This window comes from Chiroxiphia lanceolata, chromosome Z (genome assembly GCF_009829145.1).
Source record: "Chiroxiphia lanceolata isolate bChiLan1 chromosome Z, bChiLan1.pri, whole genome shotgun sequence".
In the NCBI taxonomy this organism is placed as follows: Eukaryota; Metazoa; Chordata; class Aves; order Passeriformes; family Pipridae; genus Chiroxiphia; species Chiroxiphia lanceolata.
In genome coordinates, this window is record NC_045671.1 from 18893319 (window position 1) to 18918486 (window position 25168).

Consider the following 25168-nt stretch of genomic DNA (forward strand, 5'->3'; position numbering starts at 1 on the left):
CTGTAGTTTTGGGGTCTTGGGTGAGGAGTCAGAGACTCTGAGGGACTGGAGTCTAGTTTCAGTGCAGCTGCTGTGTCTTAAAATGCTGGGCAGAAAAGGCCTGTGAAAGATAACTGTGTATATATATATATCTATGTTTATTCTGCTGAGTGATTAGAATATAAATTGGACACTGCCTTTTAGGTGTATGTGCATATATTTGTATCATGGTGTCTTGAAATAAGAGGGGAAAATAGGTGTTTTAAGATCCAAAATAAAATTGACTTCCTCTCCTAAGATCATGCATTTTCTGGTATCAGTCCTGATACTTGGATATGAACTATGAATCTTGTATGCTGGAGTAATAGCCAGTAGTGAAGCAGAGCTTAGTGAGATTAACACATACTGCTGAAGAGGGTTCCTTTCCTCTCTTCCCCTTGAGTCATTCATCTGGAGAAGAATTTAGGATCCAATGTCAAATTCATTGTTTAGATTGTGTACAAATTAGTCCAGCTACTCGTCATCAAGTACTTAAACTCACAAAGTACCTGTAAGTTGATGCCATCTCCTGCCAATCACCTAGCTTCCAATAACCACATGATCTGTTAACACTTTGAGCAAGTAGCCAAGTTTGTTTAAGCACTTATTACTGGTTTTTTAACAGCAGAATAAATATCTATTGAAACAACTTCTTGTAATATAGGCTAATTATTTTTGTGTGTTATCTGTAATAATATGCATCTTCTGTCCCACTTAATGGAAAAGAATCAGATGTACAAAATATTTACTTGCTTTTAGAAAGTAATTGTGGAGAGCATTTAATTTTTTTATTGTTCGCACCCTACATTATTCTGCATTAATATAGCTGCTAAATTATTGATTTTGTATGCGCACTCCTAGTAATTATGCTCATTAATTCATAGGTTCTTATGTTTCTCTTATTTGAGACTTTGGATTCAGCTAAACTGTGCTCGAAAAAAGGCTAAATAACGTTTTTTGCTTTGTCCTGGTAGATGAAGAAAATGGAAAGAGAAGAATCCTGTAGTACTAAATGATTTTTTTCATGTTTATTGTGAAAGCAAAATGTTAGATTTTATGCATAGATCTACTGATGCAATAGAACTGGCTAACATATATCTTAAATAGTCTTTTTGACATTATTAGAACTTGGTTAATAAAATTTTTCTAAATTAATTTTACTGCTCTAACTGATCTTTTCCATTGCTCACTGCTAGCAATGTAAGTACAACTACTGATAAGATAGTGGTGTGATGATGCTTCTTGGCTCTGGGTGGAAGTGGGAGTAGCATCCATTGCAATGTTCCATCTGGCACCTTTCTCCAGTAAGCCTAGTCAAAGTGATAGATGGCCTAGGTTTATAATGTGATATTACTGTCATTTAAGCATGGGCTCTGGGACATGTTCTTTCAGAGTCTGAAGTGCTTGATAGCAGTACTAACCAAACCTAATTTTTCACAATACTGAAACTAAATTTCCTGTAGCTAAGCAGACCCTGATCTTTCATATTGTAGAGCTATTGAAAAAAATTCAGTAACACTAACACAGGACTAGAAACAGTACAATGGAAAAAAAATCAGTCTCTCTTTTTAATTCATAACTTTTTCTGAAATGCAGCATGGTTTTCACAAGTGCAGTAATGGAGTAAAATCCAAGCTGATTATTCTCTGTCTTTGCAGCCACAAAAGCTGTAAGACATTGTCTGCATGGGATGATTTTGTATATTCAAGATCAAAAATCCATCTAGTTCTGAAAAGTCCTGGTTGTTCATAACTCTTTTGAAATAAGTTTATAACTCAAATGTACTGTGGGTGCTTTTTTATATAGTGACCTGCCCATCAGGGGTTTGAGTTGGAATGGATTGTTGGTATTAATTAGGCAGTGTGTTTTAATTAAAAATTACGGGTCTGTGATAATGAAAAAACTAGAAGTAGACTGTAGCCTTAGTTCTACTTACTTTCTAAGTTATCAGGTTGTGGGAAAGAAAGTGTCAGAGAAAAAGGTCTGTCTTCTACAGGTGTGTAAAATTCTTACTTTCCTACCACACCTCAGCCCTTAGCTTACGGGATCTAGGTTACCACTGAGCACTTGTATCATGGATGCCAGATAGTCACAAACTTGAACAGGTGATCTGGAAGAGTCATCATGTTTGACAGTCCACTGTGTATGCGATTTATATCTTGCATTGAACTGGAATTTTAACCTTCTGTGGAAGATTGCAAGACGGGACAGGAAAGTTAGTCCAGCTCTCTTTAGTTAAGAGGTAAGAAAGCTGTTCCAGGCTTTACATCATAGACCAGCAGTATGTATATGAAGGGAGACGCTGCCTAGATATAAACTTGAGTTAATAGGATACTTATGTTAGTATTTTCAGTCATCCAAAAATTTGGCTGTAGGTGGAAAAGTACTAGGAAAATTTTAGAAGGTAATTTCCATAGCTATAAGGGACGACCCAATTTTTTTTATTCCTGGGCAAGCTAGGAAAGTAGTAGTACGGTCATCAACTCTGCCATCCTTCATACTTTCTAGCTGTGCTGGCCATGGCACCATGGGGAGCTGATACCAGCAGTGTTTGGAAAAGGTAGCTAAGATGTGTTAAACAGTTCTATTAGTATGGAGGGTTTAGGGCTTGTTAAATCTCAGAGTGTTCTGGAAGTGGCAGAAGCAGTTATTTTAATGACAATTCTGTTGCTCCCGTTTTTCTTAAAAACTTTAAGAATCACAAATTTCCAGGAATCATGAAACTCATTTTTACTGCTGTATATTGAATGCTAATCAGGATCTGATCTCCTGAAGAATAGTTTCTTTCAGCAAAGATTCCATTTATCAACTTGGAAACGTAGATTTATTAGACCTTTTTTCTTTTGGGTGGGATGTATTGGCTGTTTTAAAAACAGATGACAAAACTATTCTGTAATTTATCATCCTCTCTTCTGTATTTTGGAACTTTATTTGAACTGGCTTCAGAACGTCATCAAGATGAGGCTATGGGTGCATTCTGCATGCATCTTAGAATTACTGCATTATTCCGATGTACTAGCCAGGACCACATTTTAAAATGTATCTTCAACATACAGAGTGTATGGCAGTGCTCCACAAAAGCTCACTAGGCAGACTAAGCTTCTCAGAAATAGATCCCACTACTTATAAGCAACCGTCTCCACTCTTGCCAATGGCTGTGGCTCCAAGCTTTCAAGAAAACCTTAGGTTAAACTAAGTGAAAGACAGCTGTCAGGTCCAATTAAAATAATTGCAGCTATTTTTAAAAGCTCATCTGTTGCAAGGAGTTGTATTTCCCTGTGAGGGCTGTGGGAGTATCTATGTCAGTGTGTGTGGTATAGATTTTCTTTCAGAGAATGTGCTTGAGAGTCACCAGAACAGTAGTGCTTTAAGATGAAGTAATTCAGTTGAGGTCCTGAACGTAACTTCTTGCTGGTTTTGGTCACGTTTCGTTAACCTGATAATTCAATTAGAACTCCGTTCATACAAGTGGCAGAAAGGGAGCTGTTTTGACCTCTAGCTTGCTAGCAATGCATATGTTTCAGTTTTGGCTGCCATAGGAGATGATAATAATTTCTACCTTTTCTGTGTTTTGGCACACCGCTTTCTCTGTTTGCATTACCTTCAGATTTGACAAAAGACAAGAATGAATGTTGATAGGATGGTGGTTGTGGTGGTAGGTTACACATTAACACTTCTTTGTTGTCTTGTGTTTAGTTCTGGTGTAGGTAAATACATGGATTTGAAACTGTCTTGGTTTTTATGCAAGGCCCCTTACACCATCATCTTGAAAAAACTTCTTAATTCTCTTTCACAGATCCATGTGGATGGTTTAATAAACTGTTTGAAGTCCTGGTGAATCTGTGGTCGCAGATGAGAAACTGATTCAGGCTCCTATGGTGTAGATTGGCAGTGTTAGAGTGATTTGGGGAGGTGACTGTCCAGATGCGTTGAAGGAGATAAGGGAAAAGAAATGTTTTGGGCACACTGACTGTTTCAGTTACACTGTAAGGGTGCTAATATGATCTTGTCTTGCCTTCTTATGTAAGAATGACAAACTTTTAACTGCTGAATTTGCATTACAGTAGCTTGTAGGGCCAGTGTGAAAGAACTGTGAATTGTGATTGCTTTCTCTCAAGACACACACTGGGGGTATTCACTGCAGTGGCACAGTCTACTGCACTTGGGACACAGAACGTGGTCTGTGTGTCTACATTTTAAAGTTGATGTGGCTCTGTGAGAGCACTTGTGTAGAGGCAACCTGACTTCCATTGCTTCTGGTATATTTTTCTGCATTATTTGTTTACCTTGAATGCAACATAATATATACAAGTTAATAATTCGTTTGGTAATTGAGTAGCTATGTGCAAAAAATAAAAGCAGTTTCAAGCAAATATTTCTGCCCTGGATCAGCTAATTTAGATACTATTGTTCTATCTAGAGTAAGGATTTGGGTTGGTTTTGTTTTGGAGGGAAATCGGCTTTTTTTTTTTTTTTTCCCCAGTTGCATGCATATACTGTTTTGGTTCTGTATACTTGTTACATTGTTAGTAATGTAACAAGGGGATTTTTTTAAAACTTTTTTTTCATCCCATAGTTCGATAGCGGATACATGTAGCTTCTCAGAAAGCGGACATGGGGAACAGGGACAAAACAGCTTGAATAATGTGGCTTTTCTTTTTAGTGTGTATACTTAATTGAAGTGCCACAAAAATCTTCAGTAGATCACAGTATATTCTGATCACGGTATACTGGAGCAGGATAATATACTGTCCTAGTCTGAATAAGTTCCATTGAGCAAACACATTTTTTATTCTGTTCTTGCCATCTCTTGCTCTGATTCAAGAATGTAGTTAGAATACACCCACAAAGCAGCCACAGAAAACGTTTGACTTTTAGAGGGGACATATTTTAATGGCAAAAATACTTTTTAAAATGCTTAGTAGTATTGTAGAAATGGTGTACTTGGAAATGCAAGAGTCTTATGATATTTAAATTGGGAAAAATTATGAAAGGATAGTACAAGTTGGAACTTTTGCTTGAAAAGAGGTTTGTGGGGAAAGAGTGTGTTTTAATAAAAAAGGTTAGAAATAAAGGCAAGAATTTTTATCTTGAGGAGCATATTCTTTTTTGAGAGGAAAATCCTAATTATATCTCTTAAAAGCACTTGATATATTGTGTGAGGGCTTTGGAATTATTGTTTCTGTAGATCCTTGTTTACAGAGAATTGGATAAAGAGCCATCTTTTTCTGTTAAACTTCTGAGGTTTCTTTCACAGTTCACTAGCAAGTGATGCTGTGAAAAAACTGTCACAAAAGAGAAACAATTTTATCAGTTAGATAGGCTGAGGCTTCTAACAAGCTATTACTGTCCAATTTACTGCCTAGCTAACAATAACAAAGTAGAGAGAACAGGCAGCCGTGTACAGCTTGGATTTAGAGGAGGTTCTTTCCTTTGCTATGCTACTAATATTGTTCAATAACATTGAATATGTATAAGATAATATGCAAATATTTAAATGTTACTAATAATTTTATGCTAAATTAGAATATTGTTTTATAATCCAAGTCTCATTATACATCTGCTTGTTTTCACTTTGAAACACTTAAGTCCTATTGGGGTAATTCAAATGGTAGTTAATCTAGAGTTTATTTCTTTTTACTTTGCATAGTTTCCTCTTAAATATAGTCCCTTTTTCACTCCTAACAGAGTTGATTCATTAGCAGACTTGATTAATGAGGCTTTATGAGGGGAAGAAAATGTCTACTGGGTAAAAAGAACAGGATTGGGAAGCAATCCTTTGCAATAGGCTTGTGGCTGCACACATATCTTTAATAGTTGAATTGTGAAGCATGTTGTTATGAAAAATGAAAAATCTGTGGGCATTACAAGAGACCTCGTAAGTGTTCCAGATGTTTTGTGATCATCTTGGATAGAGGCTTCTTAATGCCAGTTGAGTTCGTGTTCTCCAGCTTCTCAAAGTTTTTTATAATGAATAGGTTTCTGGGAAAGTTGCTATAATTTGTTAAGCTGCTAAATTCACAGTGAGCACAATGCTAAATGCTTAGGTCCAATATGAAGGTAATGTATCAATGTGTATTTACAGTACAGACCATAAGTGAGTTTCTATCTGTGTATAGCCGAAGTGCAGGAAAGAAACTTAAGACCAAACATCAAAACCTAAAATCTGTCAGAGTGGTAGTTTTGTTTGTTTGTTTGTTTTTGTTTTGGATTTTTGTTTGTTTCTTTTTTGGTTTTTTACTTTCTGTAATCTGTACCCTGCCTGCTGCCTGATAGGTAAATTTGACAAGACCCTGAAATCTTCCCTTGTACAGACTATATTTGATCTTCTGACAATGCTTTATGTAAGGACGCAGTTTTGAAGCTATAAGGAATTACAGTCAAGAAAAACCTTATTTCATTGTCTCACCATCAAGACTTCCACCTGTATAAAGAAAACAATATTGACTAAAGAAGACCCCCTGTATCCACAGTATTCTTGTGGATTCTTTTTTTCATTAGGTTTTGGACATGCTCCAAGATTCTTATGTAAACTCTGGTTTGCATATTTAATCTATAAACCTTCCTGACTTGCTGATTCATTTTTCCTTGGAGCAATAAATGCTGCCCCAAACTGCCCCCTCTGGTTCTATTTGATGATTTCTGGCATGAATCACCTACTAAAACATATCTCAGGTGGTTCAGCTATGAAGGTTAATCCAGTTAGCATGAGATGTATTTTATCTTGGCAGTGCACTTGGGGAACTCATTGTTCTGTCAGCCTGCTGTTCCCTGTAGTGCAGAAGAGGTATGGACAAGCTGTTTCAATAGGTAAAATAATTCTTGGGCCCATGGCATTTCGACATTAACATATTTTACACTGCTTTGTTGAATGGTATTTTAGTTTAAGGACTCATGAAGCATAGGTAGTTAGTTTGTCCCTTAAAATGTGTGCATTGCTAACAGCGTCTAAACAAGTTTAGGTTATCAGAGAGTTGGCTTGTGTAATAAGCTGTCACATGACCAGAAATGGGTATTCTAAGGAAAACAACCTGTCTCCATCTAGGGAAATTTGTTTAATTGTATGCAAAGCCTAGATGTTGAGAAGTTCATGCTTAGATTACGTAAACAGTTCTTGAATCTTATTTGTCAATTAGCAAATAAAACCTCCATATACAATGCCATAAACGTGTGTGGTGATGTCAGACGAAAAATATGCATAGACTTGTTCTAACGTACTTAAATAGCATGGCACATTCTGTCTTCCTGTTCCCTCTCTCCTTGTATAGCTACATTGTTCTGTGGAGATAGAATCAAGTGCTAGCTAATATATGCAAGTAAACTTCCTTTTGACGGTTGTCTTTGAATGTCAGTGTCTATTTCTTCAGTTAAGATATGGCTGTATGGCTTCTGTGCCATTTACAAACCTTTACTGACAAGTTTCTTCTGACCCTTTGGTTTCTTGCTTCCCCCGGGCTCCTGTTGGTTTTTTTTTCCTTAATGGTGCAATTGTATCTGTGACAATATGAAAGTATATATTCCTGCTAGTGGGAAGAAATGATGGTGAGACAGAAATGCCTCATAAAATACTTTACTTTCAGTGTTCTCTTAAGCAGTTCTGTGGAGCTGTAACGGATGTGCTGTAGTTTGCTTTTCTGACAAAATACTTTCTTTTATATGAAGTACGAATTGAAAGTGTTTACAAATTTATTTGCAGAAGTATACATCCTGTAGCGCTGCTATATCTGGAGGATCATACAACAATGGTGTGGAGAGCTGTACAGATTGATATGCTAAAAGACTCCCCATCAGTATGAGAAATATGGAATTTGGCTGTCACTAAATAAGAACAGAAATGGACCACAGAATTTTGAAGCTACTTAATTTGCATCAAATTCAGTCCGAAGAAGCCTTGTATGTAGAAAGCAAAAAGAATGAGTTGCTTTTGATTTGTAGAGAAGGAAGTAGCATGGGAAGTGCTGTGTATTTTGAAATGCCCTATTACCATGAAGTTGTTTTACTGCAGCTTTCATGTCCTTAAAGATTTTTAGCCATCCAGACTTGGACAAAAGGCAGGTGCATAGTGTTTCTGGAGGTCCAGGTGATCTTCTGACATTTCTCTTGCTGAAGAGCCAAAAAGGACACAGGCAGATGATGATAAAAGTGAGCTAGCTGATAGGTAAGTAGTGCAAAAGGAGCGAGTTTTCCTGTTATGAAGCAGTAGCTTGGTTTTAGGGTAAAGAGAGATGATAGTTTTTCCCCAAAAAGGAATGACTTGAAGTGAACATCAGTTACAGGGAAGAGGAAAATAAAATATCTATTAAAAAATGTGCAGAAAGAAAAAACACAGCTTTATTCTAATACAAAATGAAGATATTGGAAATACTGCTCACTAAGGACTGAAGAATAATTCTAAGAGTCTTTATAAAGAAAGAAGTGTTGGGTACTCAGTGTGGAGGAAAAAGAGAAAGCTTATGGTTGATCTGTGTAATTGGTAGCCCTTGATAGGAAGAGTATGCTTGATGGTTAAACCAGCTACCTGGAAATGACAAAGTAAGGGAAAAGGACTGTGCTGTTTTGATTGTTAGCTTTACCTCTTTTTGACTTTTGAGAACTGAAAAAAGCAATAAACCACTGTGGTAAGCAGAATAGCTTGCTATGGACCATCAAATTGCAGTTATGTACAGGATGACTCCCTAAGAAACTTAATTTTTATGTGCAGGTGGTCTTGTACTACTAATACTAACATGTTGGTAAAAAAGATGATGGATGCAATACTCTTAGAAGTCATTATAGAAGGATTTGTAGTCAGACCTATCATTGAAAGGAGACAGGTAACAATTACGTATTTAAAACCTTGTTTTTGATAAATTATAAATTACTATGAATTGATTTTGATTGTACGTAACAAATACAAAGTTTAATCACCAACATTTATTTGTTCCTTTTCATAAAGAGCGCTTTCAGCCAAATCGTCTGTATATAAACTCCTTTTCTACTCAGTTTTAAAGGGAAATCAGTTAAAGGATGTTTTAGTCATCATCATGGCTAGGCTTCGCGAATGAAGATTCGGGATATTTTAGTAGATGCTTAGAAAACATCAAATCTAAGAAGGGCTAATATCATAGTAGTGAGAAGTGTTCATCTGTTAATTAAATGAAGAGAAAAAAGCTATAGCAATGAATTTTGGATATGAAGCTGAAGACTTCAGAAAGTGAAGGATGAAGGGAGTCCACCTAAAATAAATGGGATGCTAATGTTAGGACCACTAAAGTGAGAATGAGTTAAAATATACCAATGTGTATAAATGTAACAAATATGTTTCATTTGCTTGGCAAACTAGGAGACTTTTGTAATTGAGAAAACTGAGAAGAACTTGATGATCAATCTGATTCCTTGTTAGGCTTGTTCAACAGACAAATGGTTCACTTTTTAAATTTTTTGATCAGTCAGAAAATTATTGTAGTCCTATAATTAATTTTGTTCAATGTGGTTTTAGGTTAGAGGATTCATATTTTCCCCAGTATACCATGTGAAATAATGTTTTACTCTTGTGTTCCGTTTCTCTCCCCCTTGAACTAGTTTGCATAAATGAGAACAGAACACTGCTTACCTTTTGCATGTAAATACTGCTGTTTGAGGATACAAAACTGTATGATTTGCCTGTGACTCTTGGCTAGATGTAGAAGCCTATGTGGTCTTCTTTGAGCTATGTAGAACTCAAGCAAGAGAATGCTCATGCTCAGTTTAGATGCTTATATGGCTGCTGCTGATCCTTCGATCCTTCCTTACCCTTTGCATTAAAAATGCAGACTTCAAGTAAAAAGTATTCCAGACCTACTCTAAATCTCTATTCCCAGTCACACACACTGAAATACCTCCTGTCTAATCCAGAGAAAGAACTTTCTGCAAGTTGGTACCTGTTGTAGTAGGTCCACAGGAGAGCCGTGAAAATGGCTGGAGGACTGGAGCACCTCTTCTGTGAAGAAAAGCTGAGAGTCGGTGGTGTTCAGCCTGGAGAACAGAATGCTCTGGGAAGGGCTTACGGCACCTTCCAGTACCTAAAGGGAGCCTACTAGAAAGACACAGAGGGACTTTTTACAAGGGCATGTAATGAAAGGACAAGAGGGAATGGCTTTAAGCTGAAAGAGGGAAGGTTTAGATTGCATATTATGAAGAAGTTTTTTACTGTGAGGGTTGTGACGCACTGAAAAAGGTTGCCCAGGGAGGCTGGGAATGCTCCATCCGAGAATGGACTGGGCTTTGAGCAACCTTATCTAGTGGAAGGTGCGCCTGCCCACAGCAGCAGCATTAGAGCTGGATGATCTTTAAGGTTGCTTTCAACCTGAACCATTTCATGAGGGTGGTTTCTACAGCTGTAGCTAGCTAACTGGACCACAAGGGGAAAAAAACCCACCTTCTTTCAGATATTAAGGAAATTGCTTGACTGCTGCCTGTCAAGGTAGAATTATGTATTTTTTTCTCTTGAATTATTTTTAAACTTCATTTGTATTTTTGCTTGTTACTATTTGGGACAGTAAAGAAACAGCCCAGGCAGATATGTCAGCTTTTAAGTTTTCTTCTTAGAAAGCCTAAATGCTTATACCAGCGTAGCTGCTCCTTTTGGTTTTTATGCTTATGTTTTTATATGTGTAACATGTGGTGCATTTTCATGCAGAGTGGTTAAAATCCATTCTTTTCCTAAGCATTATGGTCACCCTCTGTGTAACCTATAGGAGTTTTAGTAAGCAAACTGGAGTTGCCTGTCGTAATTCAACACAAATGTAGAATAGACAACAGGTTGTATGTCCTTCAGGACAGGGTAGAGTGACTTAGCTGGATAGAGGAGCACATGATGTGAGGGGTGGTGGTGACAAACACTGGTTAGTGTGATGAGCAGCAGTATTTGCACAACAGTAGCCTGGTAACTGTCAGGATTTTATTTTTAAGTGTTGTGAATGTGAGAGAGAAGGAAAACAAGAAAGAAAACAGGGGGAATTCATTTTGTGTATCTGTGTGCGGATGCTGTCAGATGTTGCTCTGAAGAATCGATCAAGGTGATAGAAGCTCACTTTATTGACTAAGAAGGAGTCTTCCTTTTGATTTTGAATGAGAAAATAGTTTGAAAAAATAAGTGAAAATAAACTGTTTATCTCTTTAATGGAAAAGGGGGAGAATAGAGGTACTTCAACAACCGTTACAGTCAAGCGGTGTCCTAGAAATGATTTTGGTAATAAATAGTGCGAGTTTGTAGGCATAAGATTTTGTTTTGGGTGTTTGGGGCAGGGGACAAGTGTGACTGCAGGGACTCAAGGGATAAAGAAACGAGGATCATTGTGGGTCAGTAATCAAAGGTAATCAAAGCATGTGATAAGAACATTTTTGCTTGTGGTTGAGATTATGTTCTGGTTTTTATGCATTGAATTAAAGTAGGCAATCCCAGACAGGCTCACGATCTGGAGCATTCCTCTGAGATGGGAACGTGTCAGGGACACTGAGTGGCAGGGGAAGGAACTTGGGGTGTGAAAAAAAACTTGGGTGTAAAAAAAAAATGCTGAAAAAGAAGAAACAGTACAGTAGTGGAGAGGAATGGGCTAACCAACAAGAAATCACAATGGCGTAGATGAGGAAGCAAGAGAGATGACTCTTCAGGGACTCTCACATTATTGAGGACTTTGTTGTTGCAAGGATCACCTGTAGATTGTACTAGGTCTATGAGAAACCTTGGACTGATACAAGATGTTAGCAACCAAACCAAGTTTTTCTTGTTTCTATATTTTGATATTTCCCTTTTTCTTGTTTTCCTTTTTATTCCCATACCTTGTAAAGAGTCAAATTTTGACTAAGAGTCTAGACTCCTCTTTTAAATTTCCCTGATTTTGAAGCATGTCAACTGTAGTTTTCTTTACATGTGCATTTAAAGCAAACAATAACTGATAGAAGATAAAAATGTGGTTTCTGTAGGGAGCGATTACCCGGGCATTTTTACCTGTAGCAAGATCTAAGTTTAAGACTCATGAGACTTAAACTAGTGAGTGGGTGTTAGATAAATTGGTTAAGCTCTGTCTCAGTGTTTGCTATTTCGGGTTTGGATACTGGCCTGCCAATCTAATCACAGCTGTTGAGAACGTTTCTTTCATTTTAAATGGGTTGCTAATAGCACTACGGCATGCACTCATTCTGGTCTCTGTTTTTATATGTCATGGTGTTAGCATTTATTCTCAGCCCAGTCTCCTACTGATGTAAACACCAGACAACTGTTAACTTCAAAGGTATTTTTTAGATTTGTGTAGTTTTATGGGAAAGATGGACTATGTGTGTTTCAGAGAGCACATACATTAAAACTGTGTTGAATGATTTTATCCATCATTTTAAATCTGTCTTAGTTCTGAGCCCTTAATGGTATTAAAATGAAAGCTGGTATCTAGAATGGATTTAGTCCATTCATCTCACTAATGATCTTTACTACTGAGATTTTTTCCATACTAGAAAAAATTTCTAGTGCTTTTTCACTGTTTAACAAAGATGACTGGCATGTTAATAATAAACATATTGGAAAAGGTTGATTTTATTTTGGTTTTTAGTTAGTGTCTTAGACAGAATATTGCACAGAGGTGTCATCTAACACAGTTTTTTTCTCTAAGAAAGTAGAATCCAGTAATCTGCAGGTAAACAAGTGACTTGCTTTATTGCTATAAAAGCTTTAAATACAGATTTAATTGTTTTGTCTAGATCTTTTATTAGCTTATTGGAGAAGATATGAAAGATCCAGAAAAAATGATTTTTTTTTTTTTTTTTTTTTAAATTAGATCAAACAGATGTCAGGTTGTTTTTAGAGCTAATGTCTAATTGTGTTTGTCTTTACTCAGGAGTGAGAATGGAGCTGTATCCAGAAACCCCTATAAACCTCTTATTTGGCTTTCAAATCTAATATGCAGTTCAGTTATTACTGGAAGACACTTTGAACTGTAATGGCAACTACAAAAAACCAGGTTGTTAGAAGATGCATGGATATATCTTCAAAATGCGTATTAGAGCATGCAGTTTTGTAGTGCTTCTGTCAGTATGTGAAGGGCACATTCCTCCAGGCCATATCTCTTTCCAAGATGACCCTTCAAAGAGTGAGAAATGGGGAATAAGGAGAAACCTACTGGTGATTTGCAGACCACACAAACAGCCACTACTGTATATTACACTGTGTCGGTTTAGATGAAGTTTAGTAAAAAGCCATTAAGAATTGAGGTAAAACAACCCTCACTGTAACCTCATTGTCAGTGGGAACATAACAAACTCATATCCTGTTCTTTTCTAGATACTGCCATCTACACAGAATTTTAAATAACAACTGTGGTTTTGTTTGGTTTATATTCAGAAGCTATCTCTCCATTGGTTACTGCAAGTTTAATCAGCAGAGGGGTTTTTTTTTTTTAGACAGGAAAAACCCTAAAATTATTTTCCAATAAGTTGAATTTAACATATTAATTTCCTAAAATTTTCTTGTGAGCTGGGGATTAATTACCTTGCAGCTCTGTAATTTCAAATGATGGAAATTCTTTACTACCTTAATAAGCTGTTTGTGTTTTAATTCAGGTGGCTTGTGGTCCTGGGTTGTTATGTGTGTTAGAGGAGGATTGTTATGCTGTTACATAGTAAAAGTCTGGGGGGAATTTATAGCTCCTTTTCATCCACAAAACAAATCACTTCTAGAGTAGTATTTGTAGAATATAAATTAGCTTGCAACACGAGGTTTGGGTGGCTTTAAATTATATGGTAAAAAGTGACAGTTGTGTTCCATCATTGATTCTCAGGCAGGTAATGAGATCTGACAGCAAACCAAGGCTTAGTGTTTAGAAATTGGCTCAAACCATGAGATTAAGCAGCATTAGTCTTTTCAAGAGTAATGTGATAGTGTTACAGAGTAACAGATCATACCTTGGTGACAGATGGTGCATGCCTGTGTGAAGTGTAGTAGGGTAAAAATACTTTTTGGTTAGATGTTTTATATGTTTAGTCACAGCCAGTAGCTGTTGCAGTTAGTTACGAATTTAATATTAATTCAAATAGGAAACATCACCTTCCAGTCAGACACGTGTTCAGTTGTCCACAACTTACAAAAGAAGTTCTAACAGCAGACATATAATTGCCTTGGGGATATACCCTTCTTGAGATCAGTGTGTTTTAAAAAATCCATATCTCTAATTCTGCATTGTTCCAACTCCACCGTCTAATTCCTGTTTTGAACACAGAAGTGTGTCATTCCTTCTGGTGTCTTCCTTTGCTACTGTTTATAGAGAACAGTGATATTCAAGAATTGCTTTTCATAGTGTGTGTGTGTAGGGTGAGTTAATGATACATTGTCATGACAGTGAATTGGTGTGCACAATAATTGACAGTTGAAGCTATAACAAGTATCTGATAGTTCTTTTTTTGTTTAAAACTGAGTTTTTTTGTAAAACTCAGACAAGTAATAACACCCAAGTATTTTTTTATCACTTTGTATGTTAAGATCACAGCTGGGGTTAATTTCTGTTGTGGCTATGAATATTTAACAATTTTGAAAGCAGGTTCTCAGATTGCAAATTGTATTTGTAATCAAACTGGTCAGCAATGTCTCCTAATTCAATTTTGTAAAGCAATAAGGAACAAAATAAATGCAGAAGGAAGTAAATGGTTCATAATAGCAATTGTTAATTGGAAAGTTATGCTTCTACACATATGGGGGGGGAAATGATGTCTAAAAATAGATTTAAGTGTTGCTTGACTAGCGCTGTTCACCTCTGCCCTGGAAGGAAAGAGAACTCAGGAATTTACATACCCTAACAATGACTTGGCTGGTCATTGTTAATAACTGAGATCCGTTCTTAAGTATACAATTATAGCAACTGTTTGCTGATAGTTTCTTCTCTTTTTGAAACAATTTAAATTTGAAATATCCCTTATGCTATAAAATTGTGTTTCTGAAATAAGTGAAATGTAGAAGATTCATCCAGTTCCTATAGATATAGGGATAGTACCTGTTTTATAACATATTTCAGACAACTGGTAGGTGATTATTGGTTCTAACATTTTAGTATTTAATTCATAATTGATAAATTCAAATATAAAGCCTCAGCTGATTAAGAGCCCAAACTATGTTGCAGAATCTTCTGGACTAGCCACTAGCAAGAAAAGGCCACAGGCACAAGATGAATTCATACATTTAGGGCCACAAACATTCACAGAATTGGTAAAATTTGTAAGCCGAATTCTACCACAGCCTTTTGTGTTTTGATGTTCTGAAACAGCTCCAGGGTCCGATTTTGTGTCGTGGTACACAAAGCTGTGGTGTAACTGGCAAAGTATCTGCCTGATCCATCAGGTGTATTGAGAGTATGTCTGCTGGCCTATGTTTTACATGAGAGAAATATACCACCTTTACTAGTCTTCTTATTGATGTGTAAGCAATAGACTGTTCAGCTGGGGTATTGGACACCTGTACTTAAATATTGTCCAAGAGGACTTGAACCTTAGATCACTTGTGGTTTAACGTAGGAATGCACAGTCTGTGACAATCTTGGGGTCATGCAGATGAATGACTCCTCCTGGGATTTGTTTAAGTTTCACATGCTATTGGAGAATTTAGTAGACAGTTAAATATTGTACCTAAAATCATTGCCAAAAGTTCTTATTTCATGTGCTTTCTCTCGTGCTTGGTAGTCATACCAATTTGAGTTTCTAAATTCTCTTTTCCTCATACTGAGTAGTTAACATGTTATCTACTAGTGAATCATCATCTACTTAATGCAATGTTTAGACAAGCACTCCTTGCACAGAGGAGTGTGGGTGTTGGCTGCCACCAGTATTTTATATATGCCCAGTACTTTATATATTGTTATAAGACATGGTGCCATATTTCTGAAGTACTGCACAAATAAAGTATTTAAATATCTGATAAAGGATGTGGTCTTGATGAAGTAGAGTAGGTAAAAGGATTTATCTGATGAATGACAGTAGGCAAAAAGAAATAAGGGTCATGATAATAGGTGGTTAAACTTGTATTATGCTATTTAATTTAGATCAAATGTGTCCTTTCTAGAAACAGTGATGTACATTCTAGTGTTGTTTAGTGTGTGTGTTTGACTCAGTTTCATGTTTTTAGTTATTAATCTTTCTACTGATTCTGTTGGTATATTCTGTCTCTTAAGTATTCTTACTCTCTTTGTTATTGGTTTTCTGAATTTTCCACATTCCTCTGGTTTCTCATCATCAGTCTCTCTTGTGCTACTGTGAAAGAAGGCTGAGGTCTGAGCACATTTTCTACAGCTAACAAGTAGGACTGAAAGAGTCCTGACCTTTTGGTGTAGTCACTGTCTGGGTTCGATGTGCTGATGGGAAACTAGAAAATTGAGGGGGGAAAGGGTGAAGAAGGTCACATAGAAGCAAAGGGTGAGTGCACCAGATCTAAATAGTTTTCTCTTGGATTTGTAGTGTCTCTTGTTATCCTGAGTTCTCATGTCACCTTGTTTGTGGTGCTAATTGGCCTCCTCATGTGACAAAGGTATGTTCAGTTCTCCCAAAAGTTGTTGTCAGTTCTGTAGCAGCAGTGGAAATCTTTGGAATGGCTGATACTTGAATGAAAGTTGTCATAACTTACAAAGGATGGATCGTTTTGGTTTTTGTTTTTTTTTTTTTTTTACTTTTTAATTTGTAGATTGAATCCAGTTGGATTCTCTGTGTAACCACTAACAACAAAGTTTCCTCAGGGTTAACCAGACCTTGGTGTGTATCTTGATGCGGCTGCTCACTTTTAGTTAGTGAGTTAGCACAAGTGTCACTTGGAGAAAAATAGCTTGGCAAAGAGCTGTGATAGCGCAAGGGGTACAGACTGCTGCTGTTCTGAAATGTGTTGGTTTGGTGGTCCCTAAAAATGGTCTGTAAGGCCAAGATAAGTGGTCTAGCAAGCCATGTCTTCTTGACTGAAGACCCTAAATAGTTTTCTCTTGTGCTTGTCTTTTGTTTCTTGTCTTTTATTATGTTCAGGTGTGGCTGTATTGTGTAGTTTAAAGACAAGAATCAAGTTGTTGTGAAAAGAGATCACTAAACCTGCTTATTTTTGTGTTGTAAAAAGTGTATATTAAATGAACACAACATTTAAGGATGCCAGGAATATTAATATTTTAAAGCCTTCCTAAAATTCTTGATTTATAGCATTAATTTGGATTGGAAAATCAGTATTGTGACTCTCTTTTTATTCCTTGCTTAGTTTCTGGTTATTTGAGCTAATGCAATGGCATCAGAGTAACAGAGACAGTAAAGCCTTAAACAGGATGATTAGCAACAGAATACAGCTACAAATTAATCCCCTTCACATCTACCATTCTGGAAAGCAACCCTGGTTTATAGAATTTAATAAATTGCAAGTGTGTGAACTCTGAATCTACTTTGGTGAATATGTGTTATTTTCTGTAAAGTAGACTATATTGAGAAAAGCCATCTTGGTTCTGTAAAGAGATTTTTCTGATACCTTTAATGTGAGATGGAACATTATATGTTATGAATTAATAAATTATTGAATAAATGTGTCTTTATTCTATTGCTTTTTTGTACTTGGAAAATGAGTACCTAAGAATAATTAGATGGACTAGACAATTTTGTTAGAGGGGAGACACATAAACATGTATCTCCATGGTTCACAAAAATCACCGAATCTCAACTTTCTCCTCTGGAAATGTTTCCAAATAAGCCAACTGATCTTCTTCATCTGACAAGCTGACATTGACCTTAAGGGGAAAGTAGAGTTTTACTTTGTTGCATTTAATGTTGAAGTTTGCCCTAATGTGGTAGTGGTGGTGGTGGGTTGGACAGTATGACCTGGAGGGGTCCCTAACAACCTCCGTCATTCTGTTCAGAATACTCGAGGAAACGAAGCAAAATAGTGCTGTATCTTACTGGTTTTACAGAGTATGGGGTTTAAAGGTAATTAAAAGTCACAGTGGGATTCTTATCTGTAACAGCTAGGCCTTCTGATGGTATTGTAGATATAATTGTTTATGCTTAATAGCAACATGGTATTTTGTTCTTACAGAATAATTTTTCAGAGCGTATGTGCTGAAGCTTATGCTTTGGGAAACAGGCATCCTGATTCATAAATGATTCCTTGCAGTTTGAATTCTGAAACTCTTCCAATGTGGTGCATGTGCATTGTAGCAGTGTTTCACTGTGAGATCAAATGCAGACATATTGGTCACTTCTGCACTAGTTCCACTACTGTAAAATGAAGGTTTGAATCTCAAAAAGTTTTTCTCAGTCTAGGTGTGTCTGTTTTGTTGCAAAATCACAATTTGCTCTCCGAATGCTTAGACAGGAAGAGTTTTTGAAGATATATCCACACAGATTAGATAAATAATTTGGAAATACCTTCTAAAAAAAAATTGAGGTCACAGATGCAGTCTTCCTTTATGCCTTGGAAGCCAGACCCTTCTTTGACCAGCTTCCACAAGGGAAAGTAATTAACCATAAAATCCAGCAGATCTCTTTTATCTGTATATGTGCAAATATGAATGTGTTTCCTTAACTGTCTTGTACAAAAGTGTTGTTATGGTATTGTAAATAACAAAGCTTCATTTTGTCACACTCAAGGCATTGCATTCAATTTTAAGATACTTAAAAATATCTGTAATGGAACTGTAGATAATTTGGCAGAACAATGTAACTCTTAATATTAAAATATAATTCATATAGGACAGCTAGTCCAAGAACCTATCAAAGTGCCTTTTCCATTCCATGTCAGTAAGCATACCCTTGGCAGAACACTTCTCAACTGCATGTCCTCTGCAGTATACCAGCAGGTTACTTTGGGGCATGCTGGAAGCAAATGTGGATTTTAATGTGCTTGCTTAGAATGCACCATCAGCTGTCCTATTCCTGCATTAAGGGATTCTGGATGGTCAGCAGCTGTGACAGCATTGGTCCTAGGAGGTAATAAATCCTCAAGTCTCATGCCACTTAAATAATGTTTCATTATTAACATCTTAGATTTGTCCACCCAAGATCAGTAAAAAGATAGTGCTGCTCCTGAAACTTGTCAGATTTTTTTGTCAATGAGACATTGTTTCTTTGCTTCACTCTAAGCGTCTGGCTTTGGTTCAGACACCAGAAACAGTGAGACGTGATGACAGCATCTGCTTCCAGGAAAAGCAAGATTAATTTTTTCTTGAGAATCCTTTGTGACTCCTTGATCCTCCCCTCTTACTCCTCCCTGTTCCACAGTTGGGGAATCCGAGATTAACTAAACCATCTGTGGTCTGTAGACCTTTCTACTTTGTGCAAAATATCTGTTTCATTTCAAAAGGTATAGAGATAAATATTTTCCCAGCTGTGTTTATCTTTTGTTTCCTCAGTCAAAATCATGTTATTTTGTTTGCTCAAATCTAGCTCACTGTAAGGCACACATTTCTCACCAGTGTCGCAGGTTGTGGTTGAATCAGAATCTTGCCAGTAACCACTGACAGTAAAACTTATTTCTTAGCATTGTGTATGAAATGATTATGCACATCTGTGTATACTCCCCTGATACTTAATACAAAATTCTGATTATTGGTATCTTTGTGCAGGCAAATCCTGCTTCATGAGAACAGTGATACTGATTGTGCATGCAGTTGCACTTCCTCAGTTGGCTTCGGAACCCCTCCTCTTCCTGATCCCAGCTCCAAAAGGAAAAATTATAACTGGTTTCCTTGCCCTAAAATTGTTCTTGGTTTAGGGGATAGATTTTAGTAGTGCAGTGTGGGATCCATTTCTGCTTAATGTGAGTCTCTAGTATGGATAATCTTGATTGATCTAAAGTCTTTTTAGCTAAACATACTTTCTTACTGAATATGAATGGATGTTTAAGGACAAGCACAGATAATCTGGATTCTGCAATACTCTTCTGGAATTAGTTAAAGAAGTAATTTACAGTTTTCACTGTTTTCAATATTCAGAATGGAGGATGGTTGTCATGGGCTGAAGGCTGCCTGAAATGTCTCTGAAACAAGGAATGTTTAAGATACTTATTTCCAACCCTTCCTGACATGAAGAGCTCCTTGTGGTTTACCTGCCCTCCTTTTTTTTTTTCCTTGGTTTTTTTTTCCTTAAACAGGTGGGAGAAAGTAAAAACTGCTTGGATGTTACTCACTGTCAGTCAGTATGCTGAAGTGTAACCCTACTTCCTGATCTGTTGTGTAAAAGTTTGCCACTAATGTTCTGGGTGGGGGCCGCACCGCCGCGGCCCGGGTTCGATTCCCGGTCAGAGAAAAAGTCCCCCGGGTAGATGGAGCTCGTTAGCCCTGTAAGGCCATCCATCTAAGAGAAGGTCACTCTATACAAACCTACGTCCTGAGGACCTCACTACCACCGTCCAAGCTTGCTCGGCCCCGGCAGATGAACCTTAGGATTAAAGGGTGGGCTCAGCTCAGCGCACACTGTGTCTCACCTAAAAAATCCACTGCGCAGGCTCGAAGGGTAAAGACCCTTCCCAAATCTTCGTTCGCGAAGACTGGCCATACCATACCAATGTTCTGGGTACAGGAATATGCATTCAGAGTCCTCCAGAAACAATTGGAAGAATGAGGAGGAGGTGAAATGTAACCGCATTGTGGAACTCCACCAAATTTCTCAGGGATGATTTGCACTTAATGAAGCCATGTTGGCTATCGCAAATCATCTCCTTACTTTCTGTGCGTCTTAGCATTGCTTCAAAAGGATCTGCTGCATGCTTTGCTGAGCATTGAGGTGCAACTGATTGACCCATAATTCCTGGGTCTTCATTTCCCTTTTTAGAAATGGTGGTTGTATCCCTTTTCTAATCACTGGGAACTTCCACAGCTTCTCAAGTATGACAGGTGGTGGCTTAGCTATTTCCTTTGCCGCTTCCCTCAGGACCTCATCAGATCCTGTGGACTTTGGCACCTTCAGGTTCCTTGGATGGTCTCTAATATGATTTCTGCCTACAGCTGGTAGTTCTTCATTGTCTCAGCCTTCTCAGTGTCCCAGGTAACCTGGTCTCCCATTTCCTCTGGAGAGGGCCCACATATTCTCTGGTCTTGCTTTTATCACCCACGTACCTATAGAAAGGGGACCCCTGGTGGTCCAGTGGTTAGGATGCAGCACTCTCACTGCCATGGCCCGGGTTTGATTCCCGGTCAGGGAAACTCTCCCGGGCAGACGGAGCTCATCAGCCCTGTAAGGCCATCCATCTAAGAGAAGGTCACTCTAAACAAACCTACGTCCTGAGGACCTCACTGCCACCGTCCAAGCTCGCTCAGCCCTGGCACATGAACCTTAGGATTAAAGGGTGGGCTCAGCTCAGCGCACACTATGTCTCACCTAAAAAATCCACTGCGCAGGCTCGAAGGGTAAAGACCTTTCCCAAATCTTCATTCGTGAAGACTGGCCATACAATATACCTGTAGAAATCATAGAAGTTATAGAAAGACTTGGGCTAGAAGGGACCCTGAAGATCATCAAATTCCGATCCCCTTCCATGGATGGGGATGCCAGGCACTAGTTCAGGTGGCGCAGGGCCGCATCCAGCCAGGCCTTGAACACTTCCAGGGATTGGGCATCCACAGCTTCTCTGGGCAACCTGTTCTAGTGCTTCATCGCCCTCATAGTAAAGAATTTCTTCTTGTTCTGGATGCAGTACTATTGGTGGAGTGGCACAAGGGCAGAGAAGAGAGGCAGACTCACCTCCCTTGACGTGCTGACCATGTTTCTTCAGATATAGCTCAGGATGCCTTTGGCTTTGTGGGCTCTAAGTGCACACTCTTGGCTCATGTCCAGCTTTTATTCACAAGAACCTCCAAGTCCTTCTCGACAAGGCTGCTCTCAATGAGTTCTCCTCCCAGTCTGGGATTACACTAGGTGCAGCACCTTGCACTTGGCCTTTTTGAACTTCATGAAGTTCACATGGACCCACTTCTCAAGTTTGTCCAGCTCCCTACAGGTGGCAAAGAAGCCATCTTATAGAAGCTTTTCTTGTTGCCCTTGATGCCCCAGCCAGATTTCATTTTATCAGTGTTTTAACTTTCCTAACCTGATCCTTGTCTGCTTGGACAATCTCTGTTTCTCCCAGGCTACCTGTCCTTGCTTCCACCCTCCACAGGCTAAAGCCAGTGGTAAGTTGGAACTGAAATACGTAGATGGAACAAGAAATGTTTGTTCATGTAGATGTGAGCAACCCTTGGGGTACAGGGATTGGAACAGCTGTGCTCGGACAATCCAGCAGCCCATCTGGTAAGCATTTTCTAGCAGCAGTTGGGTTATACTTAAAAAATGGTAAAAACAGGAGGAACACGTGATAGTTCCTCCAAGTACTCTCCCCATCCTTTAAGCTGAGTGCTAGGGCTTTTCTGCTGTGCCTTTTTGGTTGGAGAAACCTGACAGATACTGGGACTTGGTCTGATGTGGGTGATAACATGTGCTAGAGCACAGTTCAGTAGGATTTCCTTAGGTGTTGTTACCTTGAGAGTAACTTGTCACTGGTCATCCAAAGTACCTGTACTACTTCTGCAAAACAAGTAGGAAGGTGATGATCTGAACTAGTTGAGGTCCCTCCTACTCTTATGACGATTTCGTGGTGGGCTTATTCTGCTTTTATTGGAAAGGCATGAAATACAGTTCCATTTACAGGTAAATCCTTTGAATGAAGCTACTACCTGTGATCCCCACAATTTAAATTATTTTCTGTGTACTGCAAATTTGAAAAATTATACTCTGCCTGACTTAGCTTCTTAGCTGTTCTACATGACTTTGTGCTCAGTTAGATAATCTGTCTGACCACAATGACATTTAATCCCTCTGAAGATATGTTCTGCTTCTGTCTTTGTTAGAGGCAAAATTTATCCTTTCCATAGGTCCAGCTGCTAATATTGAATGTGTTTGGTCAAATGCACTGGATGTTTTTGTTTGTTTATAGTTGCCCTACTTCAGTGAAGCTAGTGTCGGAGATCTGTTACGCTTTATGTGTTGCAACTTCCTAAAAAATTCCTGAAGTTAATAATACAAAAATGTGCTCTTTTTATGTTTGGTTAATTTTTGATGCATTTTTTCTTAGTTTTCTTCAGAATTGTGTACAAGAAAAATCTGTGTGATATTTAATATTTTAAAACAGTAATTATAAAAGGAGTAAAAATGAAACAACTTTATAGACAGAATGCTTTAAAATAACAGTAGGATAAAAAGCAATGTTTTGTACATAAAAGAATTATTTCCTTCAAAAATATATGTGCAGTTTTACTATCTTGGAAAGTCTTTCAAGTACTCTGAAATATTCAAGTTCTTGTTCACACACATGTACAGCTTTTCTTTTTAACAAAACCAAAACTTTGAAAGCAAAATACATATCCAATACATATCCAATATAACATCACTTTGTTCTTATCTAGTAGTGATAGGGTTGACTAAAATTTTTGTAACTTTCTCTCAAACAGAATGTTGACTTTGAAAGCTCAGGGAAGAAGCAGCAGCAGGGAGAAAAAAGTAACACAGTGGTAAGTACTTTATTTTTATTTTCTCTGGACCAACTACACAATATCTTGAAATAGAAATCCTCTTATTTATTCCTATTTTGTTATAATCACCTTCAGAGCACTTGAATTTTATTCTGCATCATCTCTCATGTTATTTCAAAGATATCTGTTGAAAACCCAAGTGAATTATATCCATTTCCATATGTTTGTGTGTATATATAGAAAGGGGAATATATGGAAAAGGAAAATAATTCCGTTTTAAAACTCATTGGACATTATTAAGTATTTTGGCTTGAGAACTTTAATTTTTTTTTTTTTAGTTCTTAGAAAAGATAAGCAATTTTTCAAAAACTTGGATGAAAGATGCTTGAAAAAATGCTTAAAATGCCTGTTGGACCTCTTACTTTACTTTCTGGTTTGCTGATCTAAAGTCTAGGCATACATCAAATCATGTCAATTCTTTCTTATTGGTGGGTTAACATTTTTTAGCTAGAGAGCATGCATAAGAACATGAAAAGTATTAACAATTATACAAGACAAAGTTCAGTTTGCTGTTCAAAGCTCTATGAAAAAGCAACGCATGTTCAGAATCAGCTTTTTTCTTTATTAAATTATGCCAGTGCAGATGGTACTAAGTTGTTTTTGCCTTATATTGTAAGGATTTGTAGAGGCAAGTATTTTTCATGAATAAAAAGAATGCCCAATAGAATATTTTGTCTTTAGAATCTCTCTATGAATTCCTGTGGAGGAATCATTATTGCCTGGTATTCCTCCTACCCCAGAAGAAAACCACCAACAACATATGAGAGCAGCCTCCATCTGCTCTGATTTTATTAATAGTGCTGCTCAGATTGTAGAAATGCTAATAAATATTGACTCTTCAATGACTGTAATTTTGAGACTATAAAATATCAGTTTAAAGGATACAAAATCTTCTGCATATTTTATTTGGCATTGCTACAAACAGTGTATGCTTCAGTAGATAGAAGCATGTAGCACATGCTTGTGTTTTCCAGCCTTTTGTGTAGCCTACAACGCTGTAGGCTTTGTGTGCTTTGGCATTCTCCCCTGTGCTAATAATCCATGCTGTTGATGGATTGCCTCAGCTGTGGTTACTACTCTGTAAGGTTTGTTGCTTCCTATGGGCAAATGACTAGCAATACCTCTTCACTTCCCCTATGCTGGCTCATCTCTTTTGACTGTGTTAACTGGAGGAGTTAGGACATTCTCTTCCTTTCTGTTTGAATAGGTGTGGACAGTGTGATACACAGTATTTACTTGTACAGTAGATACAGATGTAATGCCTCAAAGGACTAAACCTGAAACATAAGTGGTTTAATATGGTTTTGTAGCTCTTTCAGACGCTTACCATCACTTAGTCTGCTTGCTCTGTGTATTTAGTCTCCATTGTTTTCTTTGTACAGAAAGTCAGGAACTTGTCCTGTTTGTTTCCATGGATCTTTTTTCACAGTAACAGTAACAGAAAATGGATTTATTTTATATAGAAATTAGTGGATTCTGAAAGCAAAGCAGTTCTGAAGTAGCTTGGTTACAGCTAGCTGTACCAAATAGCTGTGATTACTAGCTATACAGTAGCTGTGATTATTTCTACTGCCTATTTAAAAAAAAAAGGGATATGGGGGCTAGCGGGAGTGGAGTGCACTTCAGTATCCTGTTAGGAT

At 37.5% G+C, this 25168-nt stretch overlaps 1 protein-coding gene across 6 annotated transcripts in view; it reads left to right on the plus strand.

Annotated features, from left to right (window-relative positions):
• ERBIN (erbb2 interacting protein) overlaps nt 1-25168 on the plus strand; it is a 108030-nt gene that overhangs the window by 15807 nt on the left and 67055 nt on the right. For all 6 annotated transcript variants that reach the window (XM_032675483.1, XM_032675478.1, XM_032675477.1 and 3 more), the window contains one exon: nt 23448-23507. The gene's annotated coding sequence lies outside the window, so the exon portion shown is untranslated. The remainder of the gene's footprint in view (nt 1-23447; nt 23508-25168) is intronic.